At 68.7% G+C, this 14,040-nt stretch overlaps 1 protein-coding gene across 3 annotated transcripts in view; it reads right to left on the reverse strand.

Moving 5' to 3' along the window:
• The window catches only part of DTX1 (deltex E3 ubiquitin ligase 1), a 56,819-nt gene that overhangs the window by 26,286 nt on the left and 16,493 nt on the right, over window positions 1-14,040 (reverse strand). The window lies entirely within an intron of this gene.

The raw sequence follows: 14,040 nt of genomic DNA on the forward strand, positions 1-14,040 counted from the left end.
TTTCCTACCCTGGCACCGCTCCTGTCCCTTCCCCAGCACGGCCTGAGCGGGGCTGCTTTCCTACCCAGGCACCGCTCCTGTCCCCTCCCCAGCGCGGCCTGAGCGGGGCTGCTTTCCTACCCTGGCACCGCTCCTGTCCCCTCCCCAGCACGGCCTGAGCGGGGCTGCTTTCCTACCCGGGCACCGCTCCTGTCCCCTCCCCAGCACGGCCTGAGCGGGGCTGCTTTCCTACCCGGGCACCGCTCCTGTCCCCTCCCCAGCGCGGCCTGAGCGGGGCTGCTTTCCTACCCTGGCACCGCTCCTGTCCCCTCCCCAGCACGGCCTGAGCGGGGCTGCTTTCCTACCCGGGCACCGCTCCTGTCCCCTCCCCAGCACGGCCTGAGCGGGGCTGCTTTCCTACCCAGGCACCGCTCCTGTCCCCTCCCCAGCACGGCCTGAGCGGGGCTGCTTTCCTACCCTGGCACCGCTCCTGTCCCCTCCCCAGCACGGCCTGAGCGGGCTGCTTTCCTACCCGGGCACCGCTCCTGTCCCCTCCCCAGCGCGGCCTGAGCGGGGCTGCTTTCCTACCCTGGCACCGCTCCTGTCCCCTCCCCAGCGCGGCCTGAGCGGGGCTGCTTTCCTACCCGGGCACCGCTCCTGTCCCCTCCCCAGCGCGGCCTGAGCGGGGCTGCTTTCCTACCCGGGCACCGCTCCTGTCCCCTCCCCAGCGCGGCCTGAGCGGGGCTGCTTTCCTACCCGGGCACCGCTCCTGTCCCCTCCCCAGCGCGGCCTGAGCGGGGCTGCTTTCCTACCCTGGCACCGCTCCTGTCCCCTCCCCAGCACGGCCTGAGCGGGGCTGCTTTCCTACCCTGGCACCGCTCCTGTCCCCTCCCCAGCGCGGCCTGAGCGGGGCTGCTTTCCTACCCTGGCACCGCTCCTGTCCCCTCCCCAGCACGGCCTGAGCGGGGCTGCTTTCCTACCCGGGCACCGCTCCTGTCCCCTCCCCAGCACGGCCTGAGCGGGGTGCTTTCCTACCCGGGCACCGCTCCTGTCCCCTCCCCAGCACGGCCTGAGCGGGGCTGCTTTCCTACCCGGGCACCGCTCCTGTCCCCTCCCCAGCACGGCCTGAGCGGGGCTGCTTTCCTACCCTGGCACCGCTCCTGTCCCCTCCCCAGCGCGGCCTGAGCGGGGCTGCTTTCCTACCCAGGCACCGCTCCTGTCCCTTCCCCAGCGCGGCCTGAGCGGGGCTGCTTTCCTACCCAGGCACCGCTCCTGTCCCCTCCCCAGCACGGCCTGAGCGGGGCTGCTTTCCTACCCAGGCACCGCTCCTGTCCCCTCCCCAGCGCGGCCTGAGCGGGGCTGCTTTCCTACCCAGGCACCGCTCCTGTCCCCTCCCCAGCACGGCCTGAGCGGGGCTGCTTTCCTACCCGGGCACCGCTCCTGTCCCTTCCCCAGCACGGCCTGAGCGGGGCTGCTTTCCTACCCGGGCACCGCTCCTGTCCCTTCCCCAGCACGGCCTGAGCGGGGCTGCTTTCCTACCCGGGCACCGCTCCTGTCCCCTCCCCAGCGCGGCCTGAGCGGGGCTGCTTTCCTACCCGGGCACCGCTCCTGTCCCCTCCCCAGCGCGGCCTGAGCGGGGCTGCTTTCCTACCCGGGCACCGCTCCTGTCCCTTCCCCAGCACGGCCTGAGCGGGGCTGCTTTCCTACCCTGGCACCGCTCCTGTCCCTTCCCCAGCGCGGCCTGAGCGGGGCTGCTTTCCTACCCGGGCACCGCTCCTGTCCCCTCCCTAGCGCGGCCTGAGCGGGGCTGCTTTCCTACCCTGGCACCGCTCCTGTCCCTTCCCCAGCGCGGCCTGAGCGGGGCTGCTTTCCTACCCGGGCACCGCTCCTGTCCCTTCCCCAGCGCGGCCTGAGCGGGGCTGCTTTCCTGCCCGGGCACCGCTCCTGTCCCCTCCCCAGCACGGCCTGAGCGGGGCTGCTTTCCTACCCTGGCACCGCTCCTGTCCCCTCCCCAGCACGGCCTGAGCGGGGCTGCTTTCCTACCCGGGCACCGCTCCTGTCCCCTCCCCAGCACGGCCTGAGCGGGCTGCTTTCCTACCCGGGCACCGCTCCTGTCCCCTCCCCAGCACGGCCTGAGCGGGGCTGCTTTCCTACCCGGGCACCGCTCCTGTCCCCTCCCCAGCGCGGCCTGAGCGGGGCTGCTTTCCTACCCGGGCACCGCTCCTGTCCCCTCCCCAGCGCGGCCTGAGCGGGGCTGCTTTCCTACCCTGGCACCGCTCCTGTCCCCTCCCCAGCGCGGCCTGAGCGGGGCTGCTTTCCTACCCGGGCACCGCTCCTGTCCCCTCCCTAGCGCGGCCTGAGCGGGGCTGCTTTCCTACCCTGGCACCGCTCCTGTCCCCTCCCCAGCGCGGCCTGAGCGGGGCTGCTTTCCTACCCGGGCACCGCTCCTGTCCCCTCCCCAGCGCGGCCTGAGCGGGGCTGCTTTCCTACCCGGGCACCGCTCCTGTCCCCTCCCCAGCGCGGCCTGAGCGGGGCTGCTTTCCTACCCTGGCACCGCTCCTGTCCCCTCCCCAGCGCGGCCTGAGCGGGGCTGCTTTCCTACCCTGGCACCGCTCCTGTCCCCTCCCCAGCGCGGCCTGAGCGGGGCTGCTTTCCTACCCGGGCACCGCTCCTGTCCCCTCCCCAGCACGGCCTGAGCGGGGCTGCTTTCCTACCCTGGCACCGCTCCTGTCCCCTCCCCAGCGCGGCCTGAGCGGGGCTGCTTTCCTACCCGGGCACCGCTCCTGTCCCCTCCCCAGCGCGGCCTGAGCGGGGCTGCTTTCCTACCCTGGCACCGCTCCTGTCCCTTCCCCACCGCGGCCTGAGCGGGGCTGCTTTCCTACCCTGGCACCGCTCCTGTCCCCTCCCCAGCGCGGCCTGAGCGGGGCTGCTTTCCTACCCAGGCACCGCTCCTGTCCCCTCCCCAGCGCGGCCTGAGCGGGGCTGCTTTCCTACCCGGGCACCGCTCCTGTCCCCTCCCCAGCACGGCCTGAGCGGGGCTGCTTTCCTACCCGGGCACCGCTCCTGTCCCTTCCCCAGCACGGCCTGAGCGGGGCTGCTTTCCTACCCTGGCACCGCTCCTGTCCCCTCCCCAGCACGGCCTGAGCGGGGCTGCTTTCCTACCCTGGCACCGCTCCTGTCCCTTCCCCAGCGTGGCCTGAGCGGGGCTGCTTTCCTACCCTGGCACCGCTCCTGTCCCCTCCCCAGCGCGGCCTGAGCGGGGCTGCTTTCCTACCCAGGCACCGCTCCTGTCCCCTCCCCAGCGCGGCCTGAGCGGGGCTGCTTTCCTACCCAGGCACCGCTCCTGTCCCCTCCCCAGCACGGCCTGAGCGGGGCTGCTTTCCTACCCGGGCACCGCTCCTGTCCCCTCCCCAGCACGGCCTGAGCGGGGCTGCTTTCCTACCCTGGCACCGCTCCTGTCCCTTCCCCAGCACGGCCTGAGCGGGGCTGCTTTCCTACCCTGGCACCGCTCCTGTCCCTTCCCCAGCACGGCCTGAGCGGGGCTGCTTTCCTACCCGGGCACCGCTCCTGTCCCTTCCCCAGCACGGCCTGAGCGGGGCTGCTTTCCTACCCGGGCACCGCTCCTGTCCCCTCCCCAGCGCGGCCTGAGCGGGGCTGCTTTCCTACCCGGGCACCGCTCCTGTCCCCTCCCCAGCACGGCCTGAGCGGGGCTGCTTTCCTACCCTGGCACCGCTCCTGTCCCCTCCCCAGCACGGCCTGAGCGGGGCTGCTTTCCTACCCAGGCACCGCTCCTGTCCCCTCCCCAGCGCGGCCTGAGCGGGGCTGCTTTCCTGCCCGGGCACCGCTCCTGTCCCCTCCCCAGCGCGGCCTGAGCGGGGCTGCTTTCCTACCCGGGCACCGCTCCTGTCCCCTCCCCAGCGCGGCCTGAGCGGGGCTGCTTTCCTACCCTGGCACCGCTCCTGTCCCCTCCCCAGCGCGGCCTGAGCGGGGCTGCTTTCCTACCCTGGCACCGCTCCTGTCCCTCCCCAGCGCGGCCTGAGCGGGGCTGCTTTCCTACCCGGGCACCGCTCCTGTCCCCTCCCCAGCACGGCCTGAGCGGGGCTGCTTTCCTACCCTGGCACCGCTCCTGTCCCCTCCCCAGCGCGGCCTGAGCGGGGCTGCTTTCCTACCCGGGCACCGCTCCTGTCCCCTCCCCAGCACGGCCTGAGCGGGGCTGCTTTCCTACCCTGGCACCGCTCCTGTCCCCTCCCCAGCACGGCCTGAGCGGGGCTGCTTTCCTACCCTGGCACCGCTCCTGTCCCCTCCCCAGCACGGCCTGAGCGGGGCTGCTTTCCTACCCTGGCACCGCTCCTGTCCCCTCCCCAGCACGGCCTGAGCGGGGCTGCTTTCCTACCCTGGCACCGCTCCTGTCCCTTCCCCAGCGCGGCCTGAGCGGGGCTGCTTTCCTACCCTGGCACCGCTCCTGTCCCTTCCCCAGCACGGCCTGAGCGGGGCTGCTTTCCTACCCTGGCACCGCTCCTGTCCCTTCCCCAGCACGGCCTGAGCGGGGCTGCTTTCCTACCCGGGCACCGCTCCTGTCCCTTCCCCAGCGCGGCCTGAGCGGGGCTGCTTTCCTACCCGGGCACCGCTCCTGTCCCTTCCCCAGCACGGCCTGAGCGGGGCTGCTTTCCTACCCGGGCACCGCTCCTGTCCCCTCCCCAGCGCGGCCTGAGCGGGGCTGCTTTCCTACCCGGGCACCGCTCCTGTCCCCTCCCCAGCACGGCCTGAGCGGGGCTGCTTTCCTACCCTGGCACCGCTCCTGTCCCCTCCCCAGCACGGCCTGAGCGGGGCTGCTTTCCTACCCTGGCACCGCTCCTGTCCCCTCCCCAGCACGGCCTGAGCGGGGCTGCTTTCCTACCCAGGCACCGCTCCTGTCCCCTCCCCAGCGCGGCCTGAGCGGGGCTGCTTTCCTACCCTGGCACCGCTCCTGTCCCTTCCCCAGCGCGGCCTGAGCGGGGCTGCTTTCCTACCCTGGCACCGCTCCTGTCCCCTCCCCAGCACGGCCTGAGCGGGGCTGCTTTCCTACCCTGGCACCGCTCCTGTCCCCTCCCCAGCACGGCCTGAGCGGGGCTGCTTTCCTACCCGGGCACCGCTCCTGTCCCCTCCCCAGCACGGCCTGAGCGGGGTGCTTTCCTACCCGGGCACCGCTCCTGTCCCCTCCCCAGCACGGCCTGAGCGGGGCTGCTTTCCTACCCTGGCACCGCTCCTGTCCCCTCCCCAGCACGGCCTGAGCGGGGCTGCTTTCCTACCCGGGCACCGCTCCTGTCCCCTCCCCAGCGCGGCCTGAGCGGGGCTGCTTTCCTACCCTGGCACCGCTCCTGTCCCCTCCCCAGCGCGGCCTGAGCGGGGCTGCTTTCCTACCCGGGCACCGCTCCTGTCCCCTCCCCAGCGCGGCCTGAGCGGGGCTGCTTTCCTACCCTGGCACCGCTCCTGTCCCCTCCCCAGCGCGGCCTGAGCGGGGCTGCTTTCCTGCCCTGGCACCGCTCCTGTCCCCTCCCCAGCACGGCCTGAGCGGGGCTGCTTTCCTACCCGGGCACCGCTCCTGTCCCTTCCCCAGCGCGGCCTGAGCGGGGCTGCTTTCCTACCCGGGCACCGCTCCTGTCCCCTCCCCAGCACGGCCTGAGCGGGCTGCTTTCCTACCCAGGCACCGCTCCTGTCCCCTCCCCAGCACGGCCTGAGCGGGGCTGCTTTCCTACCCAGGCACCGCTCCTGTCCCCTCCCCAGCACGGCCTGAGCGGGGCTGCTTTCCTACCCTGGCACCGCTCCTGTCCCCTCCCCAGCGCGGCCTGAGCGGGGCTGCTTTCCTACCCTGGCACCGCTCCTGTCCCCTCCCCAGCACGGCCTGAGCGGGGCTGCTTTCCTACCCGGGCACCGCTCCTGTCCCCTCCCCAGCACGGCCTGAGCGGGGCTGCTTTCCTACCCAGGCACCGCTCCTGTCCCCTCCCCAGCACGGCCTGAGCGGGGCTGCTTTCCTACCCTGGCACCGCTCCTGTCCCCTCCCCAGCACGGCCTGAGCGGGCTGCTTTCCTACCCAGGCACCGCTCCTGTCCCCTCCCCAGCACGGCCTGAGCGGGGCTGCTTTCCTACCCAGGCACCGCTCCTGTCCCCTCCCCAGCACGGCCTGAGCGGGGCTGCTTTCCTACCCTGGCACCGCTCCTGTCCCCTCCCCAGCGCGGCCTGAGCGGGGCTGCTTTCCTACCCAGGCACCGCTCCTGTCCCCTCCCCAGCGCGGCCTGAGCGGGGCTGCTTTCCTACCCTGGCACCGCTCCTGTCCCTTCCCCAGCACGGCCTGAGCGGGGCTGCTTTCCTACCCGGGCACCGCTCCTGTCCCCTCCCCAGCGCGGCCTGAGCGGGGCTGCTTTCCTACCCTGGCACCGCTCCTGTCCCCTCCCCAGCACGGCCTGAGCGGGGCTGCTTTCCTACCCGGGCACCGCTCCTGTCCCCTCCCCAGCGCGGCCTGAGCGGGGCTGCTTTCCTACCCAGGCACCGCTCCTGTCCCCTCCCCAGCGCGGCCTGAGCGGGGCTGCTTTCCTACCCGGGCACCGCTCCTGTCCCCTCCCCAGCGCGGCCTGAGCGGGGCTGCTTTCCTACCCGGGCACCGCTCCTGTCCCCTCCCCAGCGCGGCCTGAGCGGGGCTGCTTTCCTACCCAGGCACCGCTCCTGTCCCCTCCCCAGCGCGGCCTGAGCGGGGCTGCTTTCCTACCCGGGCACCGCTCCTGTCCCCTCCCCAGCGCGGCCTGAGCGGGGCTGCTTTCCTACCCGGGCACCGCTCCTGTCCCCTCCCCAGCACGGCCTGAGCGGGGCTGCTTTCCTACCCTGGCACCGCTCCTGTCCCCTCCCCAGCGCGGCCTGAGCGGGGCTGCTTTCCTACCCGGGCACCGCTCCTGTCCCCTCCCCAGCGCGGCCTGAGCGGGGCTGCTTTCCTACCCTGGCACCGCTCCTGTCCCCTCCCCAGCACGGCCTGAGCGGGGCTGCTTTCCTACCCGGGCACCGCTCCTGTCCCTTCCCCAGCGCGGCCTGAGCGGGGCTGCTTTCCTACCCGGGCACCGCTCCTGTCCCCTCCCCAGCGCGGCCTGAGCGGGGCTGCTTTCCTACCCGGGCACCGCTCCTGTCCCCTCCCCAGCGCGGCCTGAGCGGGGCTGCTTTCCTACCCGGGCACCGCTCCTGTCCCCTCCCCAGCACGGCCTGAGCGGGGCTGCTTTCCTACCCAGGCACCGCTCCTGTCCCCTCCCCAGCGCGGCCTGAGCGGGGCTGCTTTCCTACCCGGGCACCGCTCCTGTCCCCTCCCCAGCGCGGCCTGAGCGGGGCTGCTTTCCTACCCTGGCACCGCTCCTGTCCCCTCCCCAGCACGGCCTGAGCGGGGCTGCTTTCCTACCCGGGCACCGCTCCTGTCCCCTCCCCAGCACGGCCTGAGCGGGCTGCTTTCCTACCCGGGCACCGCTCCTGTCCCCTCCCCAGCACGGCCTGAGCGGGGCTGCTTTCCTACCCGGGCACCGCTCCTGTCCCCTCCCCAGCACGGCCTGAGCGGGGCTGCTTTCCTACCCAGGCACCGCTCCTGTCCCCTCCCCAGCGCGGCCTGAGCGGGGCTGCTTTCCTACCCGGGCACCGCTCCTGTCCCTTCCCCAGCGCGGCCTGAGCGGGGCTGCTTTCCTACCCTGGCACCGCTCCTGTCCCCTCCCCAGCGCGGCCTGAGCGGGGCTGCTTTCCTGCCCGGGCACCGCTCCTGTCCCCTCCCCAGCGCGGCCTGAGCGGGGCTGCTTTCCTACCCTGGCACCGCTCCTGTCCCCTCCCCAGCGCGGCCTGAGCGGGGCTGCTTTCCTACCCAGGCACCGCTCCTGTCCCCTCCCCAGCGCGGCCTGAGCGGGGCTGCTTTCCTACCCGGGCACCGCTCCTGTCCCTTCCCCAGCGCGGCCTGAGCGGGGCTGCTTTCCTGCTCGGGTGTGACGTAGTGGGGGTACCTGGCTGGTTTCTATGCTGCTGGCTCTGGGGGAACCCCCACTGGCTGCCGTGGGTACCACGACCCAGCAAAACAGGATGAGTCACTATGCAAACCAGTGGCCAGACACCCCCCATGGAGAGGAACAAAGGAAGGTGGAATGCTGCCTCGCTGGAAGGCAAGGTATAAGGAGCTGGGGAGGGGGCTGGGACTCCCCTAGCTAAAAGGGGGGGCACTGAGGCCTCTTAGCCCCAGTTCCTGTAACCAGATTACATCGGTGCTGCGCTGTGCTGGAGGAGCAATAAACCACCCTCAATTCCACTGGCTGGTGCAGTCTGTTTGTGCCATTTCGGGGTGCAGGAGACGGGGAACCCCCAACGCGCCGTCACACTGGTGTCAGAAGTGGGATGCACTGCACCCCGTGGATGAAGCTCCCAGCGGCAAGCGACAAGGCGCAGTAGAAGCAAGAGCCCTGGAGCCAGGCGTGCTGGAGACAGAGCGAAGCGGTTCCTGGGAATCGTGGGGCGCTGCAGCACTAGACTGGTGAGTCTGCACCGAGGGGCCCAGCGGGCAGATGGCCTACACCCGACTCTTGAAGGCAGAGCTGGTGGGGCTGTGCAGAGAGAGGGGCTTGCCTGTGCAGAAAGCAACCAAGGCCCAGCTGATTGCCCAGCTGGAAGATAATGACCAGCCACAGGGCCAGGATCTTGTCCCCAGGGGAAGCAGCCAGACCCCCCGAGAGTGTGTCAGGCTCAGAGAGGGGGAGGAGCGCTGGAACCCAACGGAGAGATGAGACAGCGTCTCCCGGGAGGCCTGCAAGCCGTAGCCCATCTAGGGCAGGGGCCAGCCCAGCGGAGCTGCGGCGGCTGGAGATCCAGCTGCGGATCACGGAATTGGAAGTAGAGGACCGAGAGAAGGACCGCCAGGACCGAGAGAGGGAGCGCCAAGATCAAGAGAGGCAGCGGCAGCATGAGCTGGCCATGGCAGAGCGGAGAACCGGCGGGGCACCGGCTGCGCCAAGTGTGGATGGGCCCCAGGGTCCCAGGACTGCCAGACGCTTGGAGAGGCTCGTGGTGGCCCAACTGAAGGACATGGGTGACATAGACGGGTTCCTCAGCTCCTTTGAGAGGGCCTGTGGACTGCAACGGGTTCCCCCAGCTGACTGGCTGCAGGAGCTCATCCCCGCACTGAACCAGGAGGCGGCCGGAGTGCTCAGCCAGCTGGAGGACCTACAGCCAGGGGATTACAACCGAGTCAAGGAGGCCCTGCTGCACAAGTTCGGGCTGACCCCCGAGATGTACAGGAAGAAGTTCCGGGGGGTACAGAAAGGGCCACGGGAGACCTATGTGGACCTGGCCTCCCGCCTGGCGCAATACTGCCGCAAGTGGGTGTCTGGAGTCGGAGCCCAGACCGCAGAGGAGCTGCTCAAGCTGGTCATGATGGAGCAGTTCTATGAAGCGTGCCCACCCAAACTGAGGCTGTGGCTCAAGGACCGGAGACCAGAGAACCCCCAGGAGGCCGGGAGACTGGCGGATGAGTTCACGGAGAGCCGGTCCGGGTGTGAACGGGAGTCCCGGAGAGAGAGGGAACCGCGCAGAGACCGGATCTCGGCTGAGCGACGGAGGGAGTCAACTACGGGGCGAGACCAAGGAACAGGTCGTCTGCGCCCCAGAGAACCAGCCAGGGCCTGGACAGAGACAGCCCAAAGCCTAACTTGCCATCGCTGTGGGCAAAAAGGCCACAAGAGGGCTCAGTGCACCAGGTCCCAGGACCGGGGACTTTCCAGGGTTAACTGGCTGGGGCGGGGGGAAGGGCAGGCTGCCCCAGAGGCAGGGGCTGGCAGGCAAACCTCAGCTCAGAGAGAGGGGAAGGATGCTCAGTGCACCTCCCCTGGGAGGTCTGATTCTCAGGAGGCGGATTTCTCCGTGTACCGGGTGGGGGCAGGACGGCCCCTGCGGAGCGAGTGCCTCATACCCCTGGAGGTGGATGGTAGGAAGGTGACGGGCTTCTGGGACACGGGGGCGGAGGTGACTCTGGCCCGATCCGACATAGTGGCCCCGGAGCGGATACTGCCCCACGCGCAGCTGACCCTGAAGGGCATAGACGGGTCCCCGTTTAAGGTGCCTGTAGCCAGGGTGCATCTGAAATGGGGGGCCAAGGAGGGCCTCAAGGAAGTGGGGGTGCACCCGCACTTGCCCACCGAGGTGCTGATGGGGAATGACCTAGAGGAGTGGCCCCATGAATCCCAGCGGGCTCTAGTCACTACCTGGAGCCAGAGCCAGCGGGGGGCTGACAACGTGGGTCCAGGGAAGGACTCCTGGCAGCATCCTCAGGGTCCCATCCCAGTGGACACGGGGTCCAGCCGGGCTGGGACTCCGGACCTAGGCAAAGGTGGGGAACAGGTCCCGATCCCTGCCTCAGCAGCTGAATTCCAGGCTGAGGTGCAGGCAGACCCCTCCTTGCAGAGGCTGAGGGACCAGGCTGGCCTCCGTGCAGCTCAGCCCCGGGGGAGAGGTGGCCAGGAGAGATTCCTGCGGGGGCGTGGGCTCCTGTTCCGTGAGTGGCTCCCCCCCAGGAAGGCGAGGGCATGGAGGGTCCAGCGGCAGCTGGTCGTCCCCCGAAAGTATCGCCTCAAGCTGCTGTATTTGGCCCACGATGTCCCCGTTGGGGGCCACCGGGGGATCCGGAGCACCCGGCTGAAGCTGCTCCAGCACTTCTATTGGCCGGGAATCTTTACAGCCGTGCAGCGGTACTGCCGGTCCTGTGACTCCTGCCAGAGGGGCGGGAAGGCCCAAGACAGGAGGAAAGCGGCTTGGGGGTCTCTACCCCAGATAGACCCTCTGGGCTTGCTGAGAGAGTTATGGGAGGGGAAGGCCTCCCTGGATGGAGCTTCGGGGGTGGAAGCCGCCCTGGCTGTCCAGAGAAGGCTCACTGGGCTCATGGCCCCGGCCCGAGAGACCCTGGCCAGAGATCAAGGCCAGCGGAGGGGTGGGTGTGACCCCCGAGGACAGGCCTGCGCCAGTCGCCCTGGAGCAGGGCGGCGAGTGGACAGAGGGAAGCCAGCTCATGTGGGGCCTTGCCACGGCCGGCCTGAGTCAAGGGGAGCACCCATGTCCCCAGGGCGGGTTCCCACGCAGAGGACCCGAACTTCCCTAGGTCACGAGCGGAGTGACCCTGCTCAGTTCGCTCTCGGAGGGGGGAGAACTGTGACGTAGTGGGGGTACTTGCTGGGCTGTGGTGACCCCTGCTGTCTGGAGCAAGACCCAGCAGGGAAAACCTCGCTAGGCAGAGGTAAGGCCAAACTGGTTGAACCAGTGGCCAGACACCCCCCATGGAGAGGAACAAAGGAAGGTGGATGCTGCCCTGACTGCGGGGGCAGGGCTGCAAGGGAATTTAGTTAGTTACTGTGGGAGAGCATGGAGGAGAGCCTAGGAGAAGGGGCTGGAGTTTAGGGGCCCAGTCTCCCCCATCTCAAGGGGGCCTGAGGCATCCTAGCCCAGCTCTGTGGCCAGACTACATCTGTGCTGTGCTGTATCCTGGAGAGGCAATAAACTCCCTCTATTCCACCGGCTGGTGAAGTCTGTTTGTGCCATTTCAGGGTGCAGGAGACGGGGAACCCCCAACGCGCCGTCACAGCCCCGGCCCGAGAGACCCTGGCCAGAGATCAAGGCCAGCGGAAGGGTGGGTGTGACCCCCGAGGACAGGCCTGCGTCAGTCGCCCTGGAGCGGGGCGGCGCGTGGACAGAGGGAAGCCAGCTCATGTGGGGCCTCGCCACGGCCGGCCTGAGTCAAGGGGAGCACCCATGTCCCCAGGGCGGGTTCCCATGCAGAGGACCCGAACTTCCCTAGGTCACGAGCGGAGTGACCCTGCTCAGTTCGCTCTCGGAGTGGGGAGAACTGTGACGTAGTGGGGGGTACTTGCTGGGCTGTGGTGACCCCTGCTGTCTGGAGCAAGACCCAGCAGGGAAAACCTCACTATGCAAAGGTAATGCCAAACTTGTTGAACCAGTGGCCAGACACCCCCCATGGAGAGGAACAAAGGAAGGTGGATGCTGCCCTGACTGGGGGGCAGGGCTGGAAGGGAATTGAGTTAGTTCCTCGCTGGAAGGCAAGGTATAAGGAGCTGGGGAGGGGGCTGGGACTCCCCTATCTCAAGGGGGGGCACCGAGGCCTCTTAGCCCCAGTTCCTGTAACCAGATTACATCTGTGCTGCGCTGGGCTGGAGGAGCAATAAACCACCCTCAATTCCACTGGCTGGTGCAGTCTGTTTGAGCCATTTCGGGGTGCAGGAGACGGGGAACCCCCAACGCGCCGTCACACCTGGGCCCTGGGACTCAGGGAAGAGAGAGAGAACAATGGCCAGGGTAGGTTGTGTGGTGTGTGTGTGAGAGAACAATGGCCAGGGTAGGGCTGTGTGGTGTGCGTGTGTGTGAGAGAACAATGCCCAGGGTAGGTTGTGTGGTGTGTGTGTGAGAGAGAACAATGGCCAGGGTAGGTTGTGTGGTGTGCGTGTGTGTGAGAGAACAATGCCCAGGGTAGGTTGTGCGGTGTGCGTGTGTGAGAGAACAATGCCCAGGGTAGGTTGTGTGGTGTGTGTGTGAGAGAGAGAACAATGGCCAGGGTAGGGCTGTGTGGTGTGCGTGTGTGTGAGAGAACAATGGCCAGGGTAGGTTGTGCGGTGTGCGTGTGTGAGAGAACAATGCCCAGGGTAGGTTGTGTGGTGTGTGTGTGAGAGAGAGAACAATGGCCAGGGTAGGTTGTGTGGTGTGCGTGTGTGTGAGAGAACAATGCCCAGGGTAGGTTGTGCGGTGTGCGTGTGTGAGAGAACAATGGCCAGGGTAGGTTGTGCGGTGTGCGTGTGTGTGAGAGAACAATGCCCAGGGTAGGTTGTGCGGTGTGCGTGTGTGAGAGAACAATGCCCAGGGTAGGTTGTGTGGTGTGTGTGAGAGAACAATGCCCAGGGTAGGTTGTGCGGTGTGCGTGTGTGAGAGAACAATGCCCAGGGTAGGTTGTGTGGTGTGCGTGTGTGTGAGAGAACAATGCCCAGGGTAGGTTGTGCGGTGTGCGTGTGTGAGAGAACAATGCCCAGGGTAGGGCTGTGTGATGTGAGCTGAGAGTGTAGCTCAGTGTGTAGGTGTCTGCATACCCCGATGAGATCTCCACAAGTACCCATCTGGGCTGTGGGCCTGCTGTCTGGACGTGCACACGTGCACGGGGGCGGGAGTGAGACCCCAGCAGCGTGTGCACACATGCACAAGGGCGAGTGCTCGTGAGATCCCCAGCAGTGTAGCTACACACACAGCCGTCTGCGAGAGAGCCCCAAAGTGCGCACCTACCTGGAAGCCGGGGCTCTGACCCCTCCCTGGTGACTAACCTCTGGCGCGCGGGGGGCTCGTGGCCAGCCGGCCGTGCTATCTCGGAGACAGCTCTGTCCCGGGCCTCCATTGACAAGCCCCGCTGCAAAGGTGCTCCGGAGCCGGGGCGGCTGGGCAGCTGCCGGAGGGGCCGAGCCAGAGGGAAGTGCTTTTTCTCACGTCGGCGCTCGAGCGCGTGGGCGGACCGGGGCCCGCAGACAGGGCGCGATGTGAGCACGCAGCCCTCCCAGCTAACCGCAGCCCAGCAGCCGCTGTGCACCACTTCCTGCACGGCACAGCAGCTGGGCCCAGGCGCGGGGCAGCGAGAGAGAGCAAGAGGAGAACTTCAGTAGCCTCACGCCCTGAGAGGGGCGGGGACCATGGCAAGAGAGGCCTGTGCAAGCCCTGGGGCAGGCGGGATGCCAGCAGCTGCAGCTGGAGGCGAGCCTGGCGGCGTGAGGAGCAGCCCGGGGGAAGGTGGGGGGTGGGGAAGGGCTGTAAAGCTGCCTGGCGGGGGCCAGCAATCACTGCAGAGACAGAGCTGGCCGGCCCAGAGGCACCGAGGGGCAGTGCCAAGCCGTCAGGCTGAAGGACGGGGGTCCCGGAGCAGTGACGTCACAGCAGCACAGGGCTCCAGCCAGGTCGTTGTGGCTCCGGGATGCAACCTAGCTGGGCCTTGGCTAGCCAAGCCACAGTCCCCGCCCCTCCGCCTAGGGCCTCTTGCCTGCTGGC

This window comes from Pelodiscus sinensis, chromosome Z (genome assembly GCF_052426305.1).
Source record: "Pelodiscus sinensis isolate ZL-2025 chromosome Z, ASM5242630v1, whole genome shotgun sequence".
NCBI lineage: Eukaryota > Metazoa > Chordata > Testudines > Trionychidae > Pelodiscus > Pelodiscus sinensis.